This window comes from Cryptomeria japonica, unplaced genomic scaffold (assembly GCF_030272615.1).
Source record: "Cryptomeria japonica unplaced genomic scaffold, Sugi_1.0 HiC_scaffold_58, whole genome shotgun sequence".
Classification (NCBI taxonomy): Eukaryota; Viridiplantae; Streptophyta; class Pinopsida; order Cupressales; family Cupressaceae; genus Cryptomeria; species Cryptomeria japonica.
Window position 1 is genome coordinate 42,501 of NW_026728880.1, and position 12,558 is coordinate 55,058.

At 62.9% G+C, this 12,558-nt stretch overlaps 2 non-coding genes across 2 annotated transcripts; both read right to left on the minus strand.

Moving 5' to 3' along the window:
* Positions 1-2,795: 2,795 nt before the first annotated feature.
* Positions 2,796-2,914, minus strand: LOC131863255 (5S ribosomal RNA). The gene has a single exon (XR_009362187.1). It is a non-coding gene; the product is annotated as a 5S ribosomal RNA (ribosomal RNA).
* A 7,817-nt stretch (positions 2,915-10,731) lies between these two features.
* LOC131863260 (5S ribosomal RNA) lies at positions 10,732-10,850 on the minus strand. The gene has a single exon (XR_009362192.1). It is a non-coding gene; the product is annotated as a 5S ribosomal RNA (ribosomal RNA).
* Between the last annotated feature and the right edge of the window lie 1,708 nt (positions 10,851-12,558).

Sequence of the window (12,558 nt, forward strand, 5' to 3'; positions counted from 1 at the left end):
CCCGGGTGCGCACCTTTGCCAGGGTGGGCACCTTACCTGGGCTGCGCACCAGGGCGGGCTCAAGATGGCACGCGCGTTCCGTTTTTTTCACTATCTTTCAAAACGGAAATTTTAAAATCTCCTTTTTTTTTTGCCTTTTCTGGAAATTAGTGAAGGCAGCGCATCAAAGGTGCGCACCTCGCTGCCCACCTTGGTGTGCTCTGAGGTGCGCACCCGGGAGCGCTACGAAGTGTGCTCCAAGGTGCGGCGTGCACGTTGTCGGAGCCCGGTTTGCCCCGGGTGCGCACCTCGCCTGCACCTTGGCCGGGGTGGGCACCTTGGCTGGGTTTGCCCAGGGTGCGCTCCGAAGCGGGGTTACTGGAGCGCCCCCTCTTTTTTTGTCAGAGCGTTTGGTGGGGTTTCTCGCATTGGCTCTTCCCAGGCCCGGTTGTTGGGTGCGCTCCCACCCTGGCGCGCGCGAAGTTGGAAGTTGGGTTAATTGCCCGGGCGCGCACCTTCGCCAGGGTGGGCACCTTGGTGCGCACACCTTGGCTGGGCTGCGCACCAGGGCGGGCTCAAGATGGCACCAGCATTCCCTTTTTCTCACTATCTTTCAAAACGGAAATTTTAAAATCTCGTTTTTTTTTTGCCTTTTATGGAAATTAGTGAAGGCATCGCATCAAAGGTGCGCACCTCGCTGCCCACCTTGGTGTGCTCCGAGGTGCCCACCACGGTGCGCAACGCCGGTGCGAACCCGGGAGCGCCCCGATGTGTGCTCCAAGGTGCGGCGTGCACGAAGTCGGACCCCGGTTTGCCCCGGGTGCGCACCTCGCGTGCACCTTGGTGCGCACACCTTGGCTGGGTTGCGCGGCCTGGTGGGCACCATGGTGCGCACCAAGGAGCGCTCCGAAGTGTGCTCCAAGGTGCGGCGTGCACGAAGTCGGAGCCCGGTTTGCCCCGGGTACGCACCTTCGCCGGGGTGGGCACCTCGGCTGGGTTGCGCGCCCTGGTGCGCACCAAGGAGCGCTCCGAAGTGTGCTCCAAGGTGCGGCGTGCACGAAGTCGGAGCCCGGTTTGCCCCGGGTGCGCACCTCGCGTGCACCTTCGGCGGGGTTGCGCGCCCTGGTGGGCACCATGGTGCGCACCAAGGAGCGCTCCGAAGTGTGCTCCAAGGTGCGGCGTGCACGAAGTCGGAGCCCGGTTTGCCCCGGGTGCGCACCTCGCGTGCACCTTCGGCGGGGTTGCGCGCCCTGGTGGGCACCATGGTGCGCACCAAGGAGCGCTCCGAAGTGTGCTCCAAGGTGCGGCGTGCACGAAGTCGGAGCCCGGTTTGCCCCGGGTGCGCACCTCGCGTGCACCTTCGCCGCGGTGGGCACCATGGCGTGCACGAAGTCGGAGCCCGGTTTGCCCCGGGTGCGCACCTCGCGTGCACCTTCGCCGGGGTGGGCACCTCGGCTGGGTTGCGCGCCCTGGTGCGCACCAAGGAGCGCTCCGAAGTGTGCTCCAAGGTGCGGCGTGCACGAAGTCGGAGCCCGGTTTGCCCCGGGTGCGCACCTCGCGTGCACCTTCGCCAGGGTGGGCACCTCGGTGCGCACACCTTCTCAATGTTTTCTTGCCTTTTCTGGAAATTGGTGAAGGCAGCGCATCAAAGGTGCGCACCTCGGTGTGCTCCGAGGTGCGAACCCGAGAGCGCTCCGAGGTGCCCACGAAGTCGAAAGTCGGGTTAATTGCATTGTTTTCCCCGGGTGCGCTCCGAGGTGCGCAACATCGGCGCGCACCAAGGAGGGCTCCGAAGTGTGCTCCAAGGTGCGCACGATGGCGTGCACCTCTGGTGCGCACGATTCGGAGCTCGGTTTGACCGGGGTGCGCACACCTTGGCTGGGTTGCGCACCTTTTGTGCGCTCCAAGGTGCGCACGAAGTCGGAGCTCGGTTTGCCCCGGGTGCGCACCTTCGCCAGGGTGCGCACCTTGATGCGCACGCCTTGGCTGGGCTGCGCACCTTGGTGGGCGCCATGGTGCGCACCTTTCGTGCGCTCCAAGGTGCGCACGAAGTCGGAGCTCGGTTTGCCCCGGGTGCGCACCTTGGTGGGCGCCATGGTGCACTCCGAGGTGCCCAAGATTGGTGCGCACCAAGGAGCGCTCCGAAGTGCGCTCCAAGGTGCGCGCGAAGTCGAAAGTTGGGTTAATTGTCCGGTTTGCCTCGGGTGCGCACCTTGCGTGCACCTTCGCCAGGGTGGGCGCCTTGGTGCGCACACCTTGGCTGGGCTGCGCACACCTTGGCACCCGCGTTTCCTTCATTTTAAATTTTTTTTTTTTACAATCTCTCAAGTGGGAAATTCTATAATCTCAACTTTTTTTGCCTTTTCAGGAAACTTTTGAATGGAGCGCATCATTGGTGCGCTCCGAAGTGTGCTCCAAAGCTCTCTCCAGCTGCGTGCACCTGCCCCGGCCGCGCACCCGGCCCCGCCCAGCTTCGCTCACCTGTCCCGGGCGTCTGGTGCGGAACCTTAGAGTAAGAAACATCACCGTGCACCTTGGCCAACGTGCACGACTCGACCGAGCGCGCACTGGCCGAGGTGCACACCGATTTCACCTGGGTGCGCGCGCAGCACCTCGGGCGCACCGGGGTGCGCGCACAACGCCCGGGTTGCACCGTGGCCTGTGTGCTCGGGGCGCCTCGGGTGCGCGCTCGGTGTCGCCCCCGCGCGCGCGGTAGTGCGGGCAGCGCACCCCGGCCCGGCCCGGCCCCGACGAGAACGCAAACGGGCAAAAGGTTTATTCAAATAGCATTGCGATGCCCGGCGAAAAACTAAAAAAGGGTGCAACACCGGGACTTCCCGGGAGGTCACCCATCCCAGTACTACTCCGGCCCAAGCGCGCTTAACTGCGGAGTTCTGATGGGATCCGGTGCACTAACGCTGGTATGATCGCACCCGTTATGAGCTTGTCGCAGTGTGTACTTAGCAAACCGCGACCCACGTGCGAATCCACCCCGGCCACCCACCCCCGTCGAGGTGCACACCCTCCCTCGCGAAGTGCGCCCCGTTCGCCAAGTGTGAGCCCTGCCCGGGTGCGCGCACCTTGCTAGGGCGTCGGGTGTGCACCCGGCCCGGCCTACGTGCGTGCACCTGTAGGGGGCGTCGTGTGCGTGCAGTGTCCCGTCTGCAACGCGGTGCCCACACACCACCTCGGGCGCAACGACCTGCGCTCACATGTGGGCCGAGTGCACCTTGGTGCATGTTCGGGGCGCCTCGGGTGCACGCTCGATCTTGCCCCGGTGCACCAAGGCGCTCGGTTTGCCCCGGGTGCGCACTTGGTGCAAGGTGGGCACCCAAAATAGGGATCAAGCACCAAAACACAAGTTTCGGGATGCAAAATGGGACCCAAGGACCACAAATGCGTTCCAAGACCCATGATGGGTCCACGAGAACAAAAATGTGTTCCGAGACTTAATAAACAAATATTGGGTTTTAGGAGAAGAAACATGCTCTGATGCCCAAAACGAGAATCGACCCCGAAAAGGCCACAGGCCAAAAGTGGGATGCGAGACAAAAAAAAATGGGACCCGAGGACCAAAATTGGGTTCCCAGGTCGAAGACAGGGCAACCGGACAAGAAACGACCTCTAAGGCTCGAAATGAGTCCCGACGACTAAAACTTGACAAGAAGCACCCATCAGGCACCCAACTCGACACCCATGGGATGCCGACCCACCCGGGCTTCCACCTAGCACACCTTGGCACCCACCCACCCTCGCACCCAACCTCGCACCCAACTTAGCACCTTTGAACCCACATTGGCACTCACCCTGACCCTGGCACCTTGGAACCCACATTGGCACTCACCTTGACCCTGGCACCCACCTTTGCACTCACCTTGGGACCCACCCTGGCTCCCACCTCGGCACCCACCCAGACACCCACCTTGGTTCCTTGGCACCCACCTTGGATCCTTGGCACCCACCCCGACACCCACCTTGGCACGCAACTTGGCTACTTGCCACCCACCTTGGCTCCTTGACGCCCACCCCGACAACCACCCCGTGACCTACCCTGGCTAGGGTTGGTGCACACCCACCCTGGTGCCCACCTTGGCACCCACCCTATGACCCACCTTGGCACGCACCTTAGTACCCACCCCGTTACCCACCCTAGGACCCACCCCGTGACCCACCTTGGCCAGGGTGGGTGCCTTGGTGCGCACAACTTGCCTGGGCTGCACACCAGGGCGGGCTCAAGATGGCACCCGCGTTCCGTTTTTTTCACTATCTTTCAAAACGGAAATTTTAAAATCTCATTTTTTTCTTTTTTTTGCCTTTTCTGGAAATTAGTGAAGGCAGCGCATCAAAGGTGCGCAATGCTGGTGCGAACCCGGGAGCGCTCCGATGTGTGCTCCAAGGTGCGGCGTGCACGAAGTCCGAGCCCGGTTTGCCCCGGGTGCGCACCTCGCGTGCACCTTCGCCGGGGTGAGCACCTTGGCTGGGTTGCGCGCCCTGGTGCGTACCAAGGAGCGCTCTGAAGTGTGCTCCAAGGTGCGGCGTGCACGAAGTCGGAGCCCGGTTTGCCCCGGGTGTGCACCTCGGGTGCGCACCTCGCGTGCACCTTCGCTGCGGTGGGCACCTTGGCTGGGTTGCGCGCCTTGGTGGGCACCATGCAGTGCACGAAGTCGGAGCCCGGTTTGCCCCGGGCGCGCACCTCCGCCAGGGTGGGCACCTTGGTGCGCACAACTTGCCTGGGCTGCGCATCAGGAAGGGCTCAAGATGGCACCCGCGTTCCGTTTTTTTCACTATCTTTCAGAACGGAAATTTTAAAATATCGTTTTTTTTTGCCTTTTCTGGAAATTAGTGAAGGCAGCGCATCAAAGGTGCGCAACGCTGGTGCGAACCTGGGAGCGCTCCGATGTGTGCTCCAAGGTGCGGCGTGCACGAAGTCGGAGCCCGGTTTGCCTCGGGTGCGCCCTGGTGGGCACCATGGTGCGCACCAAGGAGCGCTCCGAAGTGTGCTCCAAGGTGCGGCCTGCACGAAGTCGGAGCCCGGTTTGCCCCGGGTGTGCACCTCGGGTGGGCACCTTGGTGCGCATGCCTTGCCTGGGCTGCGCACCAGGGCGGGCTCAAGATGGCACCCGCGTTCCTTTTTTTTCACTATCTTTCAAAACGGAAATTTTAAAATCTCATTTTTTTTTGCCTTTTTCTGGAAATTAGTGAAGGCAGCGCATCAAAGGTGCGCACCTCGCTGCCCACCACGGTGCGCAACGCCGGTGGGCACCCGGGAGTGCTTCGAAGTGTGCTCCAAGGTGCTGCGTGCACGTTGTCGGAGCCCGGTTTGCCCCGGGTGCGCACCTCGCGTGCACCTTCGTCGGGGTGGGCACCTTGGCTTGGTTTGCCCCGGCTGCGCTCCGAAGCGGGGTTATTGGAGCGCCGCCTCTTTTTTTGTCGGAGCGTTTGGTGGGGTTTCTCGCATTGGCTCTTCCGAGGCCCGGTTGCCACCCTGGCGCGCACGAAGTCGGAAGTAGGGTTAATTGCCCGGGTGCGCACCTTTGCCAGGGTGGCACCTTACCTGGGCTGCGCACCAGGGCGGGCTCAAGATGGCACGCGCGTTCCGTTTTTTTCACTATCTTTCAAAACGGAAATTTTAAAATCTCCTTTTTTTTTTGCCTTTTCTGGAAATTAGTGAAGGCAGCGCATCAAAGGTGCGCACCTCGCTGCCCACCTTGGTGTGCTCTGAGGTGCGCACCCGGGAGCGCTACGAAGTGTGCTCCAAGGTGCGGCGTGCACGTTGTCGGAGCCCGGTTTGCCCCGGGTGCGCACCTCGCCTGCACCTTGGCCGGGGTGGGCACCTTGGCTGGGTTTGCCCAGGGTGCGCTCCGAAGCGGGGTTACTGGAGCGCCCCCTCTTTTTTTGTCAGAGAGTTTGGTGGGGTTTCTCGCATTGGCTCTTCCCAGGCCCGGTTGTTGGGTGCGCTCCCACCCTGGCGCGCGCGAAGTTGGAAGTTGGGTTAATTGCCCGGGCGCGCACCTTCGCCAGGGTGGGCACCTTGGTGCGCAAACCTTGGCTGGGCTGCGCACCAGGGCGGGCTCAAGATGGCACCAGCATTCCCTTTTTCTCACTATCTTTCAAAACGGAAATTTTAAAATCTCGTTTTTTTTTTGCCTTTTATGGAAATTAGTGAAGGCATCGCATCAAAGGTGCGCACCTCGCTGCCCACCTTGGTGTGCTCCGAGGTGCCCACCACGGTGCGCAACGCCGGTGCGAACCCGGGAGCGCCCCGATGTGTGCTCCAAGGTGCGGCGTGCACGAAGTCGGACCCCGGTTTGCCCCGGGTGCGCACCTCGCGTGCACCTTGGTGCGCACACCTTGGCTGGGTTGCGCGGCCTGGTGGGCACCATGGTGCGCACCAAGGAGCGCTCCGAAGTGTGCTCCAAGGTGCGGCGTGCACGAAGTCGGAGCCCGGTTTGCCCCGGGTGCGCACCTTCGCCGCGGTGGGCACCATGGCGTGCACGAAGTCGGAGCCCGGTTTGCCCCGGGTGCACACCTCGCGTGCACCTTCGCCGGGGTGGGCACCTCGGCTGGGTTGCGCGCCCTGGTGCGCACCAAGGAGCGCTCTGAAGTGTGCTCCAAGGTGCGGCGTGCACGAAGTCGGAGCCCGGTTTGCCCCGGGTGTGCACCTCGGGTGCGCACCTCGCGTGCACCTTCGCTGCGGTGGGCACCTTGGCTGGGTTGCGCGCCTTGGTGGGCACCATGCAGTGCACGAAGTCGGAGCCCGGATTGCCCCGGGCGCGCACCTCCGCCAGGGTGGGCACCTTGGTGCGCACAACTTGCCTGGGCTGCGCACCAGGAAGGGCTCAAGATGGCACCCGCGTTCCGTTTTTTTCACTATCTTTCAGAACGGAAATTTTAAAATCTCGTTTTTTTTTGCCTTTTCTTGAAATTAGTGAAGGCAGCGCATCAAAGGTGCGCAACGCTGGTGCGAACCTGGGAGCGCTCCGATGTGTGCTCCAAGGTGCGGCGTGCACGAAGTCGGACCCCGGTTTGCCCCGGGTGCGCACCTCGCGTGCACCTTGGTGCGCACACCTTGGCTGGGTTGCGCGCCCTGGTGGGCACCATGGTGCGCACCAAGGAGCGCTCCGAAGTGTGCTCCAAGGTGCGGCGTGCACGAAGTCGGAGCCCGGTTTGCCCCGGGTGCGCACCTCGCGTGCACCTTCGCCGCGGTGGGCACCATGGCGTGCACGAAGTCGGAGCCCGGTTTGCCCCGGGTGCGCACCTCGCGTGCACCTTCGCCGGGGTGGGCACCTTGGTGTGCAGACCTTGGCTGGGTTGCGCGCCCTGGTGGGCACCATGGTGCGCACCAAGGAGCGCTCCGAAGTGTGCTCCAAGGTGCGGCCTGCACGAAGTCGGAGCCCGGTTTGCCCCGGGTGTGCACCTCGGGTGGGCACCTTGGTGCGCATGCCTTGCCTGGGCTGCGCACCAGGGCGGGCTCAAGATGGCACCCGCGTTCCTTTTTTTTCACTATCTTTCAAAACGGAAATTTTAAAATCTCATTTTTTTTTGCCTTTTTCTGGAAATTAGTGAAGGCAGCGCATCAAAGGTGCGCACCTCGCTGCCCACCACGGTGCGCAACGCCGGTGGGCACCCGGGAGTGCTTCGAAGTGTGCTCCAAGGTGCTGCGTGCACGTTGTCGGAGCCCGGTTTGCCCCGGGTGCGCACCTCGCGTGCACCTTCGTCGGGGTGGGCACCTTGGCTGGGTTTGCCCCGGCTGCGCTCCGAAGCGGGGTTATTGGAGCGCCGCCTCTTTTTTTGTCGGAGCGTTTGGTGGGGTTTCTCGCATTGGCTCTTCCGAGGCCCGGTTGCCACCCTGGCGCGCACGAAGTCGGAAGTAGGGTTAATTGCCCGGGTGCGCACCTTTGCCAGGGTGGGCACCTTACCTGGGCTGCGCACCAGGGCGGGCTCAAGATGGCACGCGCGTTCCGTTTTTTTCACTATCTTTCAAAACGGAAATTTTAAAATCTCCTTTTTTTTTTGCCTTTTCTGGAAATTAGTGAAGGCAGCGCATCAAAGGTGCGCACCTCGCTGCCCACCTTGGTGTGCTCTGAGGTGCGCACCCGGGAGCGCTACGAAGTGTGCTCCAAGGTGCGGCGTGCACGTTGTCGGAGCCCGGTTTGCCCCGGGTGCGCACCTCGCCTGCACCTTGGCCGGGGTGGGCACCTTGGCTGGGTTTGCCCAGGGTGCGCTCCGAAGCGGGGTTACTGGAGCGCCCCCTCTTTTTTTGTCAGAGCGTTTGGTGGGGTTTCTCGCATTGGCTCTTCCCAGGCCCGGTTGTTGGGTGCGCTCCCACCCTGGCGCGCGCGAAGTTGGAAGTTGGATTAATTGCCCGGGCGCGCACCTTCGCCAGGGTGGGCACCTTGGTGCGCACACCTTGGCTGGGCTGCGCACCAGGGCGGGCTCAAGATGGCACCAGCATTCCCTTTTTCTCACTATCTTTCAAAACGGAAATTTTAAAATCTCGTTTTTTTTTTGCCTTTTATGGAAATTAGTGAAGGCATCGCATCAAAGGTGCGCACCTCGCTGCCCACCTTGGTGTGCTCCGAGGTGCCCACCACGGTGCGCAACGCCGGTGCGAACCCGGGAGCGCCCCGATGTGTGCTCCAAGGTGCGGCGTGCACGAAGTCGGACCCCGGTTTGCCCCGGGTGCGCACCTCGCGTGCACCTTGGTGCGCACACCTTGGCTGGGTTGCGCGGCCTGGTGGGCACCATGGTGCGCACCAAGGAGCGCTCCGAAGTGTGCTCCAAGGTGCGGCGTGCACGAAGTCGGAGCCCGGTTTGCCCCGGGTACGCACCTCGCGTGCACCTTCGCCGGGGTGGGCACCTCGGCTGGGTTGCGCGCCCTGGTGCGCACCAAGGAGCGCTCCGAAGTGTGCTCCAAGGTGCGGCGTGCACGAAGTCGGAGCCCGGTTTGCCCCGGGTGCGCACCTTCGCCGCGGTGCGCACCATGGCGTGCACGAAGTCGGAGCCCGGTTTGCCCCGGGTGCGCACCTCGCGTGCACCTTCGGCGGGGTTGCGCGCCCTGGTGGGCACCATGGTGCGCACCAAGGAGCGCTCCGAAGTGTGCTCCAAGGTGCGGCGTGCACGAAGTCGGAGCCCGGTTTGCCCCGGGTGCGCACCTCGCGTGCACCTTCGGCGGGGTTGCGCGCCCTGGTGGGCACCATGGTGCGCACCAAGGAGCGCTCCGAAGTGTGCTCCAAGGTGCGGCGTGCACGAAGTCGGAGCCCGGTTTGCCCCGGGTGCGCACCTCGCGTGCACCTTCGCCGCGGTGGGCACCATGGCGTGCACGAAGTCGGAGCCCGGTTTGCCCCGGGTGCGCACCTCGCGTGCACCTTCGCCGGGGTGGGCACCTCGGCTGGGTTGCGCGCCCTGGTGCGCACCAAGGAGCGCTCCGAAGTGTGCTCCAAGGTGCGGCGTGCACGAAGTCGGAGCCCGGTTTGCCCCGGGTGCGCACCTCGCGTGCACCTTCGCCAGGGTGGGCACCTCGGTGCGCACACCTTCTCAATGTTTTCTTGCCTTTTCTGGAAATTGGTGAAGGCAGCGCATCAAAGGTGCGCACCTCGGTGTGCTCCGAGGTGCGAACCCGAGAGCGCTCCGAGGTGCCCACGAAGTCGAAAGTCGGGTTAATTGCATTGTTTTCCCCGGGTGCGCTCCGAGGTGCGCAACATCGGCGCGCACCAAGGAGGGCTCCGAAGTGTGCTCCAAGGTGCGCACGATGGCGTGCACCTCTGGTGCGCACGATTCGGAGCTCGGTTTGACCGGGGTGCGCACACCTTGGCTGGGTTGCGCACCTTTTGTGCGCTCCAAGGTGCGCACGAAGTCGGAGCTCGGTTTGCCCCGGGTGCGCACCTTCGCCAGGGTGCGCACCTTGATGCGCACGCCTTGGCTGGGCTGCGCACCTTGGTGGGCGCCATGGTGCGCACCTTTCGTGTGCTCCAAGGTGCGCACGAAGTCGGAGCTCGGTTTGCCCCGGGTGCGCACCTTGGTGGGCGCCATGGTGCACTCCGAGGTGCCCAAGATTGGTGCGCACCAAGGAGCGCTCCGAAGTGCGCTCCAAGGTGCGCGCGAAGTCGAAAGTTGGGTTAATTGTCCGGTTTGCCTCGGGTGCGCACCTTGCGTGCACCTTCGCCAGGGTGGGCGCCTTGGTGCGCACACCTTGGCTGGGCTGCGCACACCTTGGCACCCGCGTTTCCTTCATTTTAAATTTTTTTTTTTTACAATCTCTCAAGTGGGAAATTCTATAATCTCAACTTTTTTTGCCTTTTCAGGAAACTTTTGAATGGAGCGCATCATTGGTGCGCTCCGAAGTGTGCTCCAAAGCTCTCTCCAGCTGCGTGCACCTGCCCCGGCCGCGCACCCGGCCCCGCCCAGCTTCGCTCACCTGTCCCGGGCGTCTGGTGCGGAACCTTAGAGTAAGAAACATCACCGTGCACCTTGGCCAACGTGCGCGACTCGACCGAGCGCGCACTGGCCGAGGTGCACACCGATTTCACCTGGGTGCGCGCGCAGCACCTCGGGCGCACCGGGGTGCGCGCACAACGCCCGGGTTGCACCGTGGCCTGTGTGCTCGGGGCGCCTCGGGTGCGCGCTCGGTGTCGCCCCCGCGCGCGCGGTAGTGCGGGCAGCGCACCCCGGCCCGGCCCGGCCCCGACGAGAACGCAAACGGGCAAAAGGTTTATTCAAATAGCATTGCGACGCCCGGCGAAAAACTAAAAAAGGGTGCAACACCGGGACTTCCCGGGAGGTCACCCATCCCAGTACTACTCCGGCCCAAGCGCGCTTAACTGCGGAGTTCTGATGGGATCCGGTGCACTAATGCTGGTATGATCGCACCCGTTATGAGCTTGTCGCAGTGTGTACTTAGCAAACCGCGACCCACGTGCGAATCCACCCCGGCCACCCACCCCCGTCGAGGTGCACACCCTCCCTCGCGAAGTGCGCCCCGTTCGCCAAGTGTGAGCCCTGCCCGGGTGCGCGCACCTTGCTAGGGCGTCGGGTGTGCACCCGGCCCGGCCTACGTGCGTGCACCTGGAGGGGGCGTCGTGTGCGTGCAGTGTCCCGTCTGCAACGCGGTGCCCACACACCACCTCGGGCGCAACGACCTGCGCTCACATGTGGGCCGAGTGCACCTTGGTGCATGTTCGGGGCGCCTCGGGTGCACGCTCGATCTTGCCCCGGTGCACCAAGGCGCTCGGTTTGCCCCGGGTGCGCACTTGGTGCAAGGTGGGCACCCAAAATAGGGATCAAGCACCAAAACACAAGTTTCGGGATGCAAAATGGGACCCAAGGACCACAAATGCGTTCCAAGACCCATGATGGGTCCACGAGAACAAAAATGTGTTCCGAGACTTAATAAACAAATATTGGGTTTTAGGAGAAGAAACATGCTCTGATGCCCAAAACGAGAATCGACCCCGAAAAGGCCACAGGCCAAAAGTGGGATGCGAGACAAAAAAAAATGGGACCCGAGGACCAAAATTGGGTTCCCAGGTCGAAGACAGGGCAACCGGACAAGAAACGACCTCTAAGGCTCGAAATGAGTCCCGACGACTAAAACTTGACAAGAAGCACCCATCAGGCACCCAACTCGACACCCATGGGATGCCGACCCACCCGGGCTTCCACCTAGCACACCTTGGCACCCACCCACCCTCGCACCCAACCTCGCACCCAACTTAGCACCTTTGAACCCACATTGGCACTCACCCTGACCCTGGCACCTTGGAACCCACATTGGCACTCACCTTGACCCTGGCACCCACCTTTGCACTCACCTTGGGACCCACCCTGGCTCCCACCTCGGCACCCACCCAGACACCCACCTTGGTTCCTTGGCACCCACCTTGGATCCTTGGCACCCACCCCGACACCCACCTTGGCACGCAACTTGGCTACTTGCCACCCACCTTGGCTCCTTGACGCCCACCCCGACAACCACCCCGTGACCTACCCTGGCTAGGGTTGGTGCACACCCACCCTGGTGCCCACCTTGGCACCCACCCTATGACCCACCTTGGCACGCACCTTAGTACCCACCCCGTTACCCACCCTAGGACCCACCCCGTGACCCACCTTGGCCAGGGTGGGTGCACCCACCCTGGTGCCCACCTTGGCACCCACCCATCCTAGCACCCAGCCTGTGACCGGGCTTGGAACCCAACCTTGCACCCGCACCCGTCTTGGCCAGTGTGGGTGCGCACCCATCCTGGCACCCACGTTGTGACACACCCTTTAACCCACGCACCCTAGCACCCACGTTGGCACCCACCTTGGAACCCAACCTAGCAACTTGGCACCCACCCCGTGACCCACCTTGGCATCCACCATAGCAGTCGCCGACTTGGCACCCACCTCGGCACCCACCTTGACACTTGTGGACCCACCTTGCCACTCACCCTAGCATCGACCCATCCTAGCACCCACCCTGGCACCTTTGCACCCTAGCACTCACCCATCCTAGCACCTAACCTGTGACCCACCTTGACACTCACCCTCGCACCCACCTTGGAACCCAACCTAGCACCCACCCACCCTGACACCAAC